Source organism: Solanum tuberosum, unplaced genomic scaffold, assembly GCF_000226075.1.
Source record: "Solanum tuberosum cultivar DM 1-3 516 R44 unplaced genomic scaffold, SolTub_3.0 scf00152, whole genome shotgun sequence".
In the NCBI taxonomy this organism is placed as follows: Eukaryota; Viridiplantae; Streptophyta; class Magnoliopsida; order Solanales; family Solanaceae; genus Solanum; species Solanum tuberosum.
The window spans coordinates 1,320,163-1,334,372 of NW_006239078.1; positions in this window are offsets into that span (position 1 = coordinate 1,320,163).

A 14,210-nucleotide genomic window follows, 5' to 3' on the forward strand; every position below is an offset into this window, starting at 1 on the left:
CCACCCCCTAGATACCCCCCACCCCCACCCACCCACTCACCCTTGTCTCTCTCCATTTCTTGTTGGTCATAAATGGGGTGCCCTCTAAATGAGGGGCAGTGTTTTCTCTAATCCCAAAAACATCTATAGGGTTCAAAATGAAGAGCAAATATAGGGTTCATGAGGGATAGGATTGTAATTTTATTTGGCTTTATAAGAAGGACATTTTACTTTTATTACACTATGTATAGTTTATTCAAATAAAAATGTAGAGAACATATATAAATAGTTATAATTAACTAGTTAAGTAAAATTTTCTTACATTGTCAGTGTATATACAAGGACAAAACATGCCAATAAGAGGGAAGTTCGTTGAAAAATTACATATATACTTTTTCAAATTGGGAAAAAAGTGAAGTTATTTAATTTTCGGTAAACATATTTATAAATTGTTGAATTTTCAAACAAGAAGAAATCTAGTATATATAGTCGTAAAAAAAATCAAATAGTTATTTTATGTCACAAGTTCAAATCTTAATTATATATGACATTTTAAATTTTTAATATTTTATTAAAATTCTTTATATGAATTTTTGGCTCCGTCATTTGATGACTTGAAATTTAATGCTACTACAATTTTATACATATCATTCGAAAATAATAATAATAATCAAAAGTGCATATACTGAGGAGTAAATTAAAAAAATAGTCTGCATTTGTATAGTTTGTTGCACATATAATACTAATAGTTTATTTATCCTAAAATATTTTAGTTGTATATATGTAATCTAATCTTCTTCTTGTGTAATCCAAAGATAGGGCAAAGTGGTATATAGCAAGTTGAGATAATTTATCCCTAATTTGTAGTACTTTTTTATATTCTCCACTTGGTTTATATAATATTCGCTTTCAAATTAATTCATAATCGCATTGTGTAAGATATGTTAAAGGAGAAAAACAGAATATATTTCTTATAATTAGTACAATTTTTTTTCATTCGCATGGCTCTATTTGAAACAAAAAATTAAACGTTACGAGATCATATTCATTCCACGACAATCTTCCATGATTAGTAAGAGGGGGAGAGCATGTGTGATTTCGTAATCTAGAAACAAAAATATAGTAATATTCTTTGAACATTCAAAGAGATCAGTATCCAAGTTGCACTCTTATTATAAAAAATAATAATATTTTTTATACCTATATTATTGGCTTAACACATCTGCAATAACTTTATGAAAGGCATTCCTTGTTTCTGTTAACCAAATCTCTTAAATAGTTTATTATTAGTGTAATTAATAGGTATTTTCTTTCTCTATTATTTGTGCTTTGTCTATCTCTCTGCTCCATACTTTTTTTTCACGATGTACTGGCGATGTAAAAAATATTTACACAATTATATTAGTGTAAAAATATTTATATTATAACCTAAATACTTCTCCACTTGGTCACCATTGACAAGTTCATTAATTGTTGGACACTACTGATTAGTGAAAATGATATAAATTAATTCCAAGTTGTGTTTCACTTAAACCAAGATCATAATTTAATTGACTTTAACCTCATAAAACTAATGTGATTTCAACGAATGTAGACTAATCAAGTATATGTTTCATTAATTAGTCAAAGGAAAAATATATACCTTGACATAGAATTAGAAATTGTAGCCACATTTGTCTTTTTAGAAATCAATAACAATTGTCTTAATTAAGATTTTGTAATTATATATACAAATAGTATAAGTAATATGTATATTATCGGATGTATCATGGGCGGAGTTACAATATTAGGTATTCATTCGAATGAATTTATAACTTTTGGTTTATGCTTCTTCTTAGATGTTATTTTTTGTTAATGTCTAACCTCCTAGTATGGAAAGTCAGTATAATTTAAATGATTTTTTCTGAATTTTTATTAATCATAATTTTTGTTTAGATCATGTATTTATATTTATAAAATTCATAAATTGCAAATAATATTTAAAATTACTCAATTTGGTGATAAGTTCAGAACTCAAACTTTAAATTTCGACTTCAAATTATAGGTTGGTGTCTTGTACTTTAGGTAACTACTAATCAAATGAATTATAAACAATTGCCTATTTCTTGATTTATTAAATAATTAGATCAAAACTGTTTATATATATATATAGGTGCAAAAAGAACAAATGTTGAGAGGAAAAATGATACACCTAACAAAGGATAATGCCAAAAAACCACACGCAGTGGCGGAGCCACCTTTATTTAAAGGAATATCGATTAAAATTATTTAATTGTTGACTAATTATATATATATATACTATGGTAAAGTGTATAAAAATAAAGGAATGATCGAAATAGATCAAAGGCAGATCATATATATATATTAAATATTTATTTTGAATTCACTTAATTATTTTTTTGTATATATGTTACATATTTATATTATTTTGAACATACGAGACCTTATATTATTAAATTTATAAGTATTTTTCTTTTATTTACCAAACTTAGTAAGCTTTTAACATATTATAGCATATTTTTGGGGAAAAAAAGGTGTTTGTTTGTTCAACTCACTAACAATTTCAATTCAATTCCTATACATATTTTATAGGGAAAAAAATAAATATACCCCTGAATTATCGTAAATGGTATGCAGATATCCTCTGTCATATTTTTGGGACATTAGTGCCCCTTACGCTAAAAAACTAGAGCATAAATGCCATTCACTCTAACGAAAGACTAAATAGGGACACGTGACACAATCTTATTCGTTGATCCGATATATAATAAATGTCGAATCGATGGATAAGATTATGACACGTGTATGTCCGTTAGTATAAAGGGTATATTTGCTCTAGTTTTTAGACGGCAGGGGCACCAATGTCCTAAAAATCTGACAGAGGATATCTGCATACCATTTATGATAGTTCGAGGATATATTTGTCCTTTTCCCCTATTTTATATAATGTATATGTACTTTATTATAGTTATAATTTGCATACAATTTTATACTTATACAACTTAACATGAATTTAAACTTAATTTACATAAACATTTCTATATTATTTCATACTGATCGAGATTTGAAATCGTGAGCTAGATTTAAAGCGCAATTTTTCATTTTTCTCCTTTGGGTGGCCCTATTCTTTTTCCCTCCACACTGAATAATTTAGGAGTTGATGAGTCATTTCAGTGTCAGAATCCTCTTCCCCTAAATGTATATATGTATGTATATTATATAGTATATAATAATATAATGTGTCCACTGTCACACCCCTTAACGTAACCAACCCAACCCATTACTTTTGATTTAATTTCTTTACCCCTCTTTTTATAACCCATAACTTTCTCACATTCTTCTGTCCAGCTGCGGTGATATGAAATCGATCAAATTCAATAATTTTAATTTTATTTTTGTGTTTATTTTAATATATATATTAGAGTAAATCATTTTTAAAATATTCTTAATATGAAGTGATATAATAGTCCTTTGGACGATGACTGAGTTGATTTGGACTTGGAGGGTTGTTATTCTTACGGATGATCAGAAATCGACCCCCTCAATGTCTTCTGAGTTGAGATTGTTACATAGGACTTGGTTAGTGTGGTTTACATCTCCTATGTAGTTTGCAAGCTATTATACAATGATTGAATTTACCCAGTGCGCACAAAATGCTCACTGCTCGAAGAACAGAGACTGTGACAGAGAATGTAGCAATTGCGTATTATCCTGAGATTTAAAAAAAAAAAAAAGTGATATATTTCATTTTGGACCAAACTTGTATAATTTTTTCAAAAGACTTCATACCATTAAGAGATTCTATACATTCTTTGTAGCTTCCAATCTTTTTGACCATCAATTTATCTCCTCTTGGAATTAAGTTTCACGTAGTCTATCACCACGATTCATGAATCAATTTTCAAAACCCATTGTGTATCATACCTATTTTACAAGTATTTATAATAATCGGAGACTATAACTCGTAATACGAAGTAAACCGATATTCAAACATCATCATATATATTTATTACACTCATCTCGTTAAACATGAGTTCTATATCAGATGTTCGATTAAATCAATTCAAAAATATTATTAACAAGATATGATATTATTCGCTTTAATCATTATTGTATGTCATGCTGCTTGTTATTACAATCATCAAACTGCTCCCCCGCTAGAAGCGGGCGTTTTTTTTTTCTTACTTCTTTTAATAAAAAATAATTCACTTGCAAGATACTGACACTTCTTTTAGTTCCCCTTTTACGACTATTATTATTTTATTTTTATTTATTTTAAAAGAAATATTATTTATTGAGATCATTTCACAGAGACTGAGATACTTTCCCTTTAGAGTTTCGAATCTTTTTAGTTATATTTTTAGTCTTTTGACACGTGGCAATACCAAGAAGGACGTCGGAGATTTGATATGATTCAGTAGCTTTGATTTAAGCTATATATAAATATGTTTAAAAAATTATTAAATATATATCCCCAATCTATCTTCATCTGTTTGTTATGTTTCAACTACTGCAGTATTTTGCTATTTTTCATTTTATTTTTTTTAGATTTTGTACTGCTTCTCTAATTAATTGTAATTTTTTCGTCATTATTTTCTTCTTCTTTTATACCTGAAATTACTACACTTGAGGCGGGGCGGGTCTTTCAGAAATAAATTTAAATTTATAATTTAATAATTACTAGCACTTATGAGGACATTGTTTTAAATTTTGAGTTAGAATATGTTTTTATATACTAATAATTAGTAAAATTGGTCAAACATGAAGTTAATTAAGGATAATGTGACTAGTTATTATAGATTTAATAAATAATGTGAAGTACACACTTTGTAAAATCATTTTTTTAGGTATTCACATGCAACAATTTTCATGAACAAATGAAAATAAAAATGTAATTAAAATACATAATTAGGGGGGGTGGGGTAATTAGGTGTGTCCCTAAATGAGGACATTAACCCTTGTCTTATGGGTGTTGGATTAATTTAATTCTGAACAATTAGGGACAATTTGGAAGAAAATCTTGATTAATTCCTAAGGAATTTTCACTCTCTCTACCTTTATGTGTATCTAATATAATTTCTTATTTAATTCTTTCTCTCTCTTTCTTTTTCAAATGCATGAACGTTAGATATTTGACTAAATTAACTATTGTTGCAGTCCAAAAAAAACAAACATATTTATTAAATAATGTTTATAATAAGCATACAACGCTAAATAGGAAGATATAATCAAAGTCGAGGATTAAAAAAGAACGATAATAGATAGTTGAGTGTTGTCTTCTTCTTACGTATCCTTATCTTTGTTATTGCTATTTTCTTTCGGTTCAAGTTTTTGTTTTTCCCTTCTTCTGAACTGAATATATCAGAAATAGTGTCTCAATCTCATAAAAGTAGGAGTAAGGAGACTATAAAATACGTAGGGTCTCTGAAATTTGCATATATTCTATCTTTTCATATTTTACTGAATATGTTATTATTGTGATTCTTATTAATTTATTTTTATTTTTTTCAAATTTTCGATTTTTAGAAAAAGTACATTATATTTTTTTTTCACTTTATCTTAGAATCTCAGTTTCGTTCTTTTGTCTTTTGTATGATGGACATATATAAATATTATATATAATGTTTGTATGAGGCCAACTGACAATATTGGCTAAATATAGTCTCCTCGAAAACGACGTAAAATTATTAATTAATGTTGTCTTTAAAAATTAATTTTGAAGATGCTATAAGAAAATATCTTACATTTTCTCATTGAAAATTTCCTCTTTTATCTTTTTTTGGTTGTTATAATAAGATTTTTGAGATAAATTACCTACCTTTTGGAATAAGTTAACTTTGTGACATATTCGATATTTACACCAAATTAATAGAAGCAGATAATATATATGAATATACCTAAATATTACTTAACCATAATTACATAACATATAGTTACTACATCAAATGACTTAACTATGATAACTTGCATCAATTTTAACATAAAAATCAGATGCAAATAAGTATTTATCAATTATCATGTGACTTTAAATTACAAACACTAATATGTAAATTTAACAATATTTGTGTAGTTTAATCAGTTATAACATGTTATTACTTCATTTTAAAAAGATTTTAATATTCGTAGCAATGTAGGTCAACTTAACCTGATAATATATTTTTTGTTTTTTAAAAAAAATGTCAATGCATAAAACATAAAATATTATTTGAAAAAAGAAACCAATTAGACCTTATAGTAAGTATTAGGTTTTGATTTAATTCCTGTCAACTTGATATTTAACCTCACTTAGGTTATAGGGTTATTTTTATTGATGCCTCTTCCAAATAAGTGAATAGATATCTAGCTAGTTAATTGAAAAACATTTTATACTATGCATGAGAATTATAGTGGTTTCAATTGTGAAATCCATTCATTACCAAATTAATTGAACCTAGCATGATTAATGCACAATTAATTAATTAGTTAATTCTTGATTCACACCTACTATATAATGATGTAGACACATATATAAGAGATCCAATGAATGTGTAATGCATCCATTTGGTTCCAATAATAAGGGGTCACATTATTTTTCCTAAAAATTAAAATTGATAATTGGATTTTCATTAAAAATATATGCAACCTTTAGGTACTGATTTATTTGAAACCAATAATTGTAACAACAACAAGAACAACTATATATTTTCAGTATATTTTACAAGTGGGTCTCAAGAGGATTGTACATATATATACGGTTTTATTTATATTTTGTGAAGATAGAGAGACTGTTTACAATAGACTATAGACTCAAATCTCACACCTGCAACGCCAGAGCATATATAAAATTTACAATAAATATCTAGATATGAACTTATATTTTTTTTAAATATCTAATACTTTAATTAGTTTGAAAATATATATTTAATTATAATGTTAAAATATGAAAGAAAATAATTAATTATCTCTTAATTTATTAAAGTGAACAAATTCAAGAAAAACATATATTTTTACTCAATATAATTGATACTCCTACATTTCAAATTATTTTCATATTATTTTTTACACGTACTTAAGAAACATTAATTAGAAGAGGTTTTAAGCCATTTTATCCTTCATCAATATTTAAATAATCATAACATTACGTCATAATTAATATATTTGTAATTTTAAGAACAATAATTATTAAGAATAAATTAAAAAATGAAAATAATTCAAATAAATATTTTTAGAAATTTCAACACATGATTTGAAAAGAAAAAAAGCAAGTTATTATCATCTCGAAATATGTAAAAATATCAACAGCAAAGTTTGACCGTCAAGAAAAAAGGAATCAAAAGACGGTAAAAAAACACATGGATACATTAATTTTTTCTTAATTTTATTTAATTAATTATTTATTAAACACTTTTTTTTTGTTTTGATTAATTATTAAAAGCCTGTCTGTTGTATTGTAAAAAATAAATTAAATTAATACATCTCGGTAACATAATCATAATCATGCCTCAAAACTTTTACTCCATGTGTAAATACAAGTAAATTATGACTTTTGACCTATATATCATTTGACTAACCCTACTTTTGTTTGAATATAATGAGTTTTTACTATATATTTCCCTTAATACAGTATACAATACTCCCTCCATTTATTTTAACTTATTCATTTTATACTTTACACGTCTTTTAAGAGTTATTAGTAGCTGATTAGAGTTATGCATATAAAAATTAATTATGAGTCAATCTATGCAGTGATGAGTTATGTAGGGACTAAATATTTACATATTAGTTATTCCACCTAATTCTATCCTACAATAAAATAATATAGAAATTTTCTCATTACTGATAAATGTATTAGTTATGCGAATTTTTAAATTGTAAATCAAACGTTGTATTAGTTTTATACATGAATAACTTATTTCCTATCTACCTACTAAACAATAACTTACTTTTTGTCCAGTTACTAAATGACCCCTTAAAAATAATGATTGTTATGAGACTCTTGAGACTTAATTTCATCGTGTAAGATATAAAAAGTATTTGGTAGGAACTGTCTGAATGAGGCCCTATGCGACTCAAATCTGAAATAATATTTACTAAAATAGTTTATTTATACAGTTATACTATAGTCGAGCTCCAATACAAAAGTAACAATATTTCTATATTGTAATGCTAATTGGTTACCTAAGTTACAACTCACAACCACCAATTAGTGGAGTTAATTCTATCCTGTTTCCAAGCTATTTTAAAGGTTGGTTAATTAATTAAGTAAATAAAATAAAAGAGAATGCTAGTATACATTTATATATTTATTTATTTAGGGTGGTGTGTACACGTACAAAAATATGCTACTAATAAATAAATTTACTGTCACAGCAGAATATATTGAAAATAAATTCTATTATTCAAACATCTCTGACTGAGTGTATCCAAAGTTTCTTTTTTAAAAAATAATTATTTTATTGCTTGGTTATATTAATCCACGTGTACTTATAACAACATGTTTCGAGAATTTAAATAATTGAATAAAAAAAATTCAACTCCCTTCCTCTTATGACTTATATGTTATTAGCATGTGCATTTGCAATTTAAAAGGGCATAAAGTCAGAAATATTGAAAAATATAATTAATCAATAATATAATAATGTTTACTAAAGAGGATTACGAGCGAGAATACGAAAGATATAATTGCACCAGTCCTTTCTATCAAGTAAGTGATCTTTAACGAGAGTGATATGAATAGATAAGTTTGAATGTCGAGTCAAGCTCAATCAATATTTTTACGATATTGAAACAAGTCAAGTTCAATCGAGATTTTTTACGATATCAACATATATTTGAATAAAGCTTACTTCGCTGACTGATAGTTTGAGCACCATTTTGCATATATATGTTAAGTTGCCTATCCCCGAAATCCATCACCTATAATTTTATGTATATTTTAGAATCATCAATCAAAAACAAAAATAATATAACAATCAAGACTCGAACTAGGATCACACACATTCAAGGAGTAGGCACATCAAATATGTTTGCGGGATCCTTTTAAAATACATAATAGAGTATACAATTCTTTAAGGTATAAATATACACATATGTATCAACTTTTTTCAAAGTTAAGAAGTATACATGCACCCCCAACTCATCACATGAGTTTGCCTCTAGTCTTCACACTATATACCATCACCATCAATATAACCTGACTCGAATATCTTTCTTACACTATATACAATCTCCATCAATATAATCTGATTCAAATATCTTTCTTACATTATATACCATTACCATCAACATATCTTGACTCGAATATCTTTCTTACACTATATATCATTACCATCAATATAATCTGATTCAAATATCTTTCTTACATTATATACCATTACCATCAACATATCTTGACTCGAATATCTTTCTTACACTATATACAATCTCCATCAATATAATCTGATTCAAATATCTTTCTTACATTATATACCATTACCATCAACATATCTTGACTCGAATATCTTTCTTACACTATATACAATCTCCATCAATATAATCTGATTCAAATATCTTTCTTACATTATATACCATTACCATCAACATATCTTGACTCGAATATCTTTCTTACACTATATACAATCTCCATCAATATAATCTGATTCAAATATCTTTCTTACATTATATACCATTACCATCAACATATCTTGACTCGAATATCTTTCTTACACTATATATCATTACCATCAACATAACCTGACTCGAATATCTTTCTTACACTATATATCATTACCATCAACATAACCTGACTCGAATATCTTTCTTACACTATATATCATTACCATCAACATAACCTGACTCAAATATCTTTCTTACACACAGGGCCGGCTCAACATAATTCGAGGCCTAAAGCAAAATTTTAATTAGAGGCCTAAAATTTAAATAAATTTTATCTGTATTTATTTATTTTTTCTAAATTTTTAGATGTAAATTATTACTTAATATCTTTTTTATAAATGATTTTTTCAAACACTTTTTAAAATTATTATTTTTAAGCAAGATTTTATCAAATCAACATTGAAAAACATCATTATTGAGACAATTATTATATGAATCGATAATATAGTTCTATAAGTAATAAGTTGATAAATTTTAAATAAAGATAAGAGTTAGAATCATAGAATCTGATTCAAAAAGTTGATAACTTGGTATACCTACTTTACTATGAAAAGTTACTAAGAAATAAGAGAATATTTGTAATTTACTTTGTTCAACACTTTTCGGCTAGGATTCATATTTTTGACAGAATTATTACTCTAACTATCAAAGATTTGAAGAAATAGAGTGCGAAGGAGTTAAAAAGGATAAATAACGTGAGTGTTAGCAAATAAAATAATATATATATATATAAATGTACTTTTTATTATATAAAAAAAAAAATCATGAAAAAATTAAACATGATTTTTTATTTTTAAAAATTTGAGGCCCCCAAAAGGCATTGACCTAAAAATTTATAGGCAAGAGCCGGCACTGCTTACACTATATACTATCACCATCAACATATCCCGACTCAAATATCTTTCTTTAACTAAGCGGCATGTATTTTCACGATGCTCGTTTTTTTAATTATGATTTAAAAAAGAAGAAGATAGAGACACAAAAATAGGAGTGGTACCCATGGGGGGTAAATGAGTGAGTAATTGAAGAGTGGTGCAAATACATTACATGACTAAATACTTAAGTGTTCAGATAGGCCATATCAACCCCCATGAGGAAAGAATAAAAACTGGTACTTACTCTACTACTAGTTTTTTTTTTGTTTCAATAAATGATGAATTTAAGGTCTATACGTCATGTGTTATGTGTACAGTCAATTAATTCTCATCTGTGTATATGTTCAGTTTTTTTTTCTCTTCATTCTTCAGGCTTACAGCCTGGACTATGAGGGGCGGAGTCAGTGTGTTACACAGGGGCGGCTCTGTGCTTTATAAGATAAGGCTTACGTCTTAGGCCTCCAAATTTTGGGGCTTTAAATTTTTATCAAGAATAAATTACGTGTTAAAGATTTTATAGAAAAAAATAATTATTTATGATTAAAAGTATATTATTTTACCCACTTGAACATACTTTGTACTTTGTTAAAAATAAGAATTAATAGTGAAAAGTGTTGAACAAAGTGCATTACAAATTCTTTTTTATTTATTTTTAAATTTTAGTTTCAAGCATTACGTCAAGCATATTAAAATGGGGTATACCAAGTCATCAACTTCTTGAGATTCTATGGTTCTAACTCTTATCTTTATTCAATATTTGTCAACTTATTACTTATAGAAATAAAATTTGAATAAATATGTATATGAAGTTTGTTTATATTTTAGGCCTCGAATCAAACTCATATTTTTCATTATAGCTTTTCCTTCTTGCATTTTATGAAAATCGATTTTCTTGAGTCGAAGGTTTATCAAAAACAATTTCTCTATTCTACACATATAGACGTAAGGTCTATGTAAATCACAATCGTATTCATATCATCTTACTTGTGGGACGACACTAAAGATGTTATTCATGTTATTATTATTTTAAACTGCAAGTTTTGATATGAAGGATGGTCAGTTAAAGACTCTTCGTTAATAGCGGAGCGACACAAAGTGAAAGATGGACAGTTAAACATAAATTAAAGGATGATCAATTAAACATTGTTCGTTAAAAAGATTATACTTGATATCGAGAAAACTATACTATATAAATAAAAAAATTACCTTTCACACATATACATTATATTTTAAACACTTGTAATTAAATTTTTGATTTCATCATTACCGAAATGGACTAAAGTTTTAATTACTAATTCGATAGATTATTCACTTAGAAGATATAAATAAACGATTTGAAATCTACTAAAATTATAATATTATAATATTTAAAATTTATAAATTTTAAATCCGGCTCTCTACCATAAAAATGACCATGATGATATTCTGAAAAGTGCAGTGAGGATCATGTAATTATAAATATACTGTCAATGACCCATGTGAAAAATGGCCCCCTCTTCATATATTACCATTAATTCAATATGCTGCCATGCAAAATAATTAAAAAAATTGCAGCATTTATTCAGATAAAATAACAGATTAAAAAAAACAAATCATCATCAGTATGTTCTGCACAGACATTCAGCTGATGTGGGACAACCCCTTTATAGTTGAAAAGTATTGACGGAGTTAGAATTTTATAAATCGACTTAACTGAGAATCGAATAGTATCAAGTGATTTTAAAGTATTTTTTAATAAAATTATAATTTTTTAAAATTTATTTATTAACTCAGTCTATCTAAAATAGTGCATACATGCAAATGAATAATTAGTACTAAAGATTATGTGTTTGTAGCACAAGAACTAAGGTGGGAACGAAAACCAATAATAATTAAGGACACACATACACACACACAAAAACACAAAAAAAAACTAAGAATCCTAGAAATAATTATGATTGTTCTAAATATTTGTACATATTAAATAACTTTTTAATATAAATGCAAAATTTGCGTCCAAATTATTAATTTTTTAGCGAATCATAATCATCGCCAACCCATATTCTATCAAATCATAAAAACTTTAAATATTAAATTCACTTTTACAAGAAAGAGACAATATATATAAAAGAACAGTTCGATGCACTAAGTGATCATATTAGAAGCAGGGGTGGACTCACCCTAAGCAAAGAGGTGTCGAGCGACACCCCTTCGTCGGAAAATTACTATAAAGATCAAATTTTAGTTTAATAAATATAAATATATATAAGTATTGACACCTTTTGACACAAGTTAAAAATTTAGTCTAGCGGTTAGGGTGTTGCGAAAATTTCTTGAGGTTGTGTGATCTAGTCTATTAACCTCATAATTATATTGTTTACTATTCACTACTGATTACAAGAGTCGATTGTACCATCTTATCTACATTTTTGCTAGAATTATTATTTTTACAACTCAAATTTATAATTTTCTCATCACATATGTAATAACAATTTTACCAGTTACGTCGAGTCGAGATTCTCGATGTGCACTAAACAAAGTACATTGGAGAAATAGGCGGAGCATTCGTAGCAGAAGCATCACCCGTGCCTTCTTGGTAATCTATTCCAATTTGCACAGTCTTTTAGGCTATTCAACTAGCAAATCCAATACCAATGCCCTTTTTAATTATTATTTTTATAATTGTTTGAATTAATTTATGCGTACCTCGATTAGTTTAGCTTTAGTATGTAGAATAATTATTTTGTGTAATCTCATAAGTCAGATCTAGGAGGATCCTATATAATGGAAATAGAGAGATTGTTTTCAATAGACTCACGACTCAAGTAAAACATTTCAAAAACAGGTATAAAAATGGAATATAGTAGTGAAGAAATTACAATGAAAATAATGGGAAAATGAACAGTAACAACAATAAATAATATGATAACCAAAAGAGAAAAAAACATGTGTAATAATAAAAAATCATCAAAACATATAAAGGACTACTAGGAATGCTCATTTGTTTCTTTCTCTTTTTTATCTTTCTTGGTTTATGATACTCTAAAATTAATTAGTATAATATGTTATCAAAACCCTAGAACTACTAGTAATTACAACTTCAAGAAAATCAAAATTAACAATATTATTGGGGATTCAAACCCTATATTTCTTTTGACCTCTACAGTTTGACCCTTCTTCCTATATGTTTATTTCACCCAATCAAGTTATCTTGCACTCAACAAGTAACAAATTGATGCAACCAAAATCTGACAGTAGAAAATGAAGTTTGGAACTTGTTGATTTGTTTCTTTTTTGTTTTGTTTTTGCCTAATATTCGGTACTCGCTTTAGAGTTCGATTAATTTGACAATCCATCAAGGGTACCGTTTTCCATATCCCTACATCATTTCTTTCATTCTCAAGGTTTAAACACGAGAGCTCTAGTTAAAATTGTGGAGGGATTATGCATATGTGACTCTAAATTTTTTTTATCATAGGTTAAACACGTAAAAAACTTTATATGATAATTCGCCAATGACATAGTGAGACTTGAAAGTTAAAACTACCACATATGCCTATCTCATCTAAAGATATAAACTATTTTTAGAGTATTTTTATTTATTTAATTATATTTTCAATTGAACTGTATTAAAAGGGGAGAAAAACAACACAAAAGAAATCATTTTGCATTTTGGCAAATATAAAGTTACCCCAGTTGGATAAATGCTATCAGAAATCCAAACAAAATTGAAACAATGAACAA